This window comes from Pollicipes pollicipes, unplaced genomic scaffold (genome assembly GCF_011947565.3).
Source record: "Pollicipes pollicipes isolate AB1234 unplaced genomic scaffold, Ppol_2.1 Scaffold_5724;HRSCAF=6776_pilon_pilon_pilon, whole genome shotgun sequence".
Taxonomy (NCBI): Eukaryota; Metazoa; Arthropoda; class Thecostraca; order Pollicipedomorpha; family Pollicipedidae; genus Pollicipes; species Pollicipes pollicipes.
In genome coordinates, this window is record NW_023596746.1 from 44,484,084 (window position 1) to 44,488,557 (window position 4,474).

Below are 4,474 nucleotides of genomic sequence, written 5' to 3' on the forward strand. Positions count from 1 at the left end.
CAAGCTGCAAGACATGGGAAGATGTGGGGACAAAAGATCATTAAGACGTTTTACAATTCTATAAGTTGGTGAAATGATCTGTGAAATTATTGGACGAAAGGGGTGGCCGTTTTATGTGAGTTTTTACTGACCAATAAGCATAACCAGACGCAAACTCACCCGTCATCTTGGAAAAGTGTATGCCATCAACAGCGGCATTGGCACCAGTGATTAGTTTGTTAAGTTTGGTATTGAGATTGTCTGTTGGATCTTTTGTGATGCGCCGGCATTTCTTATCGCCGTTCAAGATACAGTTTAGTTTCTCATGATATTGTTTTTTTGTAAAATATTGCGTACAGTGATGACTTGTCCGCTCGCCGAATGGTGATGTCTTTTTCTTGAAGTTCCTCTGCCGCCATTCCGAGTCCATGTGTGAATATCTTGCTCCTATCATTTCCACGCTTTTTCGTGCTCTCTCCCAGCAAACTGTTCTTTATATCCTTCTCTATGGTAACTTTGTCCTCTTTTTCCAAATTCGAGATATCCTGGTAAAAAATTAAAGTTCTACTTTCTTCTTAAGTTTATCATATTTCAACAACACATAACAATTAAGTCCAAGATCAAGCAACTCTTTTTGTTCCTCAGTAAGATCATGGTGAGATAAATTGATGTAACCATCGGTAGTTTCCGGTAATACTATATGACCACCATAGAGCCTTGGGAGCTTTTTCACGATTCTGTTTCTAGTAAGACATCTAGCATCACATTCAATCACGTCGAGTTCGTCAAGTACTTTTTGTTTTAGTTCATGTTTAGGGCAACATCTCTGTAGCTCTTCTTCTAAACTTTTTTTGGGTTGGCATGGGTTTAATGTAGGGCATATCTGCTGTAGGGCAATCTGCCACATGGGTGTACCATAGGGCATATACAAGCATATATATATATATATATATATATATATATATATATATATATATATAAGTACATATATATGCATGTATGTATATACTTATTCATTCATTTCATAAATATCCAAACCCATCTTACTGTGTGGATGTGCCTTAAAGCAAGTACCTTATAAAGCTAGGCGTGCTACGCATGCACCCACATATAACTCACTCATTTTCTACAGGTCATGTTAAATGCCGTGATTTTGAGACTCAGTGTTTCAGAACAACAGACAGCTACTTTTTCAGAATAACTTGAGTTGGCTGCGAACAACCTTTAAAACCAAGCAAAACCAAGCATGGACTTCATTCCTCGCTTATGTTTTTACCACTAGCCAGCTAGGGGATGTAATCAGTTGATGGCTGCCCAGCCAGCATTCACAAAGGGACCCACATGGGTTTAATGTAGCACAACTGGGTTAATGTGGGCGTGGGCTGCAGGTGGACTTTTAACTGGGCTCCAGCTGGGCCCCACATGGGGCACCTACATCATTTCGTATTTGTGCATGCATGGGAGCTGTCTGTCTTGTACTGTTTGTCAGAATTTATCATGTCAAGAAGAAATCACTCACCAGGAGGGAATACCTGCATTGGTGGGATGCATGTACGCCACATGGGCAAATGTCAATGTAGGCTGCTGGTGGGCTGGCTTAATCTGGGGCCAAGATGAGCTGCCTGTATGTTACATGCACAATAAAGTTGCCACATGTACAACACTGATGTGTACACCAATTGTTTCATTGTCTAAGGTTTACCATATTGTGTACAATTATTCCAACACATGGGACTGCTCCTTGGACTGGGGTCCATATGGGGCTGAGCAAGTGCTAGCTGGGCTCATGTTCATGTAGGTTGTAGGTGGGCTGGTTTGTGAGCTACATCTGGTACCCAGATGAGTTACCAGTATGCTACTATATTTGGTGCAGGTGCATTAGGCTTGTTACCTTGTGCTCCTGCATTGAATTTTTCCTTATGGTATGCAAATGAGTATATAACAAAGAAGAACAGAACAGGTTGGGGCTCAAATGGGATGTATGCGGGTAAGTCAGGCTCATGTCAACATGGACCGCAAATGGGCTGGTCTGTTGTATGGGCACCAACACTTGAGCAAGAATCTTAACAGCAAAGGCTTATTTGACAGTCACTGGAGCAGCAAGTGGCTGGACCAGTATCTGAAATTCAGTTTTGGCTCTTGGGGGAGAGAACAAAAATATTACAACTACAGCTTGTAGTGAGAATAAAATAACCCCAGTAAATTTGCACTGCATTCACAGCTTGCACTTAAGGACATTCTTTGGTAGCAGATGACTGTAAACACCATGCTCTAGTGGGTCTCAGTGATTGCCAAAGACCATTAGAAATTGGCTGGTTGCAATTCTTAAATTTTCTAGCTTCGTAACTAAGTGCTTCCTTCCCAAGTCCATGCTTGCACCTAATGTATTTTTAAGCTATGGAGGGTCATGGTATACATTGCTACCTCATGTTAAAAAAGAGCATTGTACATCAGTTGTTGTTTTTAATGCAGAACATATCGTACCTAATTGCAAAAACGAGTCATCTAAACACTTACCTTGGAACTTAAATAACTACGATAGCGAACATCCGAACACCGCAAACACGCAGCAATCGCGCCGCCTATTAAGCTGGATAGAATGCCTGGATAGAAATAGAATTTAGCCCTTCCCCAACTTTGAGAAAAAAGAACATAGTTTGCACCATTTCTTCGGGATAAAAAATTCATCTGCTCACCCACTCTACCAATTTATGTACACAACTACACCACGAGCGACGTCTGGCTGCTGCGTGACCGGGGGTCGGAGGCCAACGCAGCAGGGGCGGAGGAATTATTTCCCCCTAACAGAGCAATCCAGCGGCCTAAAGTTAGCATCACTACATCTACTCACCGGCGTTGAGTCTGATACAAAACTTTTCTCGACGTATGACACCGAGCTAAATTAATATTACGCCTTTATCTACACCACCGACCATTCCCGCCATCACCGCCCCTCGCGCGGCTCACCCAAAACAAGGTCAGTAAGCTATATAAATAGCGCACACGCAATAGCAGTGTTCAACGACAGGGACGCTGTATGTTAGTTATCTTTCAGTATTCCTTTTTAGGACCTTTTTATTTTGTTCATGCTATTGGTTGGCAAAACCCGGCTAGAACAAAAGGTAGATATCTAAAGACGTAAATAATCATATAAATACACAAGTAAAAGTTATTCTCGGCGGAAAAGAGGAAACCCCGCTTAAGCCTTATCCTTAGATCATGATTCTGTAGCGACGCTCTGTGGACCGATAGAAAAATGTCATGCTTTTGTTTAATGACCCTTTAATGCATTTTCATCACGTATTGAGCTCGGATTTCTAAGCGGAGAATATGTCTTCTCTCCAATGCTAAATCCTCCCCAAGGGCCGGAGACTCGAGGAGCCCTGGCTTTTCGCGTGCCCAAGCGAGTGATTGGGATGGTGTTTGACGTCACCAGTATACGTTCTATGCAATACCGATTTTTGATAGTTTCAAATACAACGTTAATAAAAGTGATGGTTAAAAAAGAATAAAGAAGTTCATTCATCAATATATGATTAATTCATGCTATATTTAAGGGGTACATATACCTTCGTATCAGTTTTTTCTTTTGTTACAATGATTTCTACGTACAACCCAGAAACGTTGAATCGTGCCGCGTACGAGATATTATCTACGCTTCTCCCAGGTCCGCCGAGAGGCGCTGTGGCTTTGGGTGCTGGCACGGGCCTGGTGTATGGGCGCGTCCGTGTCGTTATTGGACGGTAGGTGGGTTAAACATGTGCTGGTGAGCAGCAGCAGAACCGGGCACTGGATGCATGGCAAGGATAGATTATGTGTGATATGGTAGAGAGATTCGGCTGTAACCCGCAAGCAGTACCCGTCGTTCAGCCGTGAGTCTGGCGCGTCATGCTGTTGAAGTTGCAGAAACAGCTTGCCTCCATCGCTCACAGAGAACAATTTTTTAAATTCTTTAGGTGTATGTTTGTGGAGAACAAAATGTTTTTGGGCTGAAAACACCACGAAACACCCAGGTTTCAGACACTGGGCTGGACTGTCCTACGCGCGTGTCGTTGCGTGAGAGAGAACGGATGTTGGCGGAGCTTGTCCGGTGCCGCTAACGAAAGGCGCGTAAGACATCATAAAATAATTCGCCAAATGAAAGGTTTTTACTAGGTGGAACTTTTTCTGTCGGCGTGAAAAAATAATATAAACAGTAGGAAATGATTGTAGGTACAGCTGGCGGAGCTGACGTGACAAGTTCCAGTGAAATCTGATACTGCATAGGGCACGGTGGCATCTAGCGAATTGGGCGGCAGACGCATTTTCAGTGGCGCCGCCTACAACTTTCATGACGCCACCCGCGGCGGCCGTGCCGTCTACGGAGGTGCTGGCGCCTACAGGTGACGCCGTCTACAGGTCTTTTGAGCTCCATGTTGAACCCAGATTGGTTGCCCATATGTTACATACGCAATAAAGCTGCCATATACACAATTACGTGTACATCAATTATATT

At 43.2% G+C, this 4,474-nt stretch overlaps 1 protein-coding gene across 1 annotated transcript in view; it reads right to left on the minus strand.

The window, feature by feature from the left end:
• Nucleotides 1-2,762, minus strand: part of LOC119103098 (adenylosuccinate lyase) — a 13,213-nt gene extending 10,451 nt beyond the window's left edge. The window contains exon 1 of the mRNA XM_037226547.1: nt 2,497-2,762. The gene's annotated coding sequence lies outside the window, so the exon portion shown is untranslated. The remainder of the gene's footprint in view (nt 1-2,496) is intronic.
• Nucleotides 2,763-4,474: the final 1,712 nt, after the last annotated feature.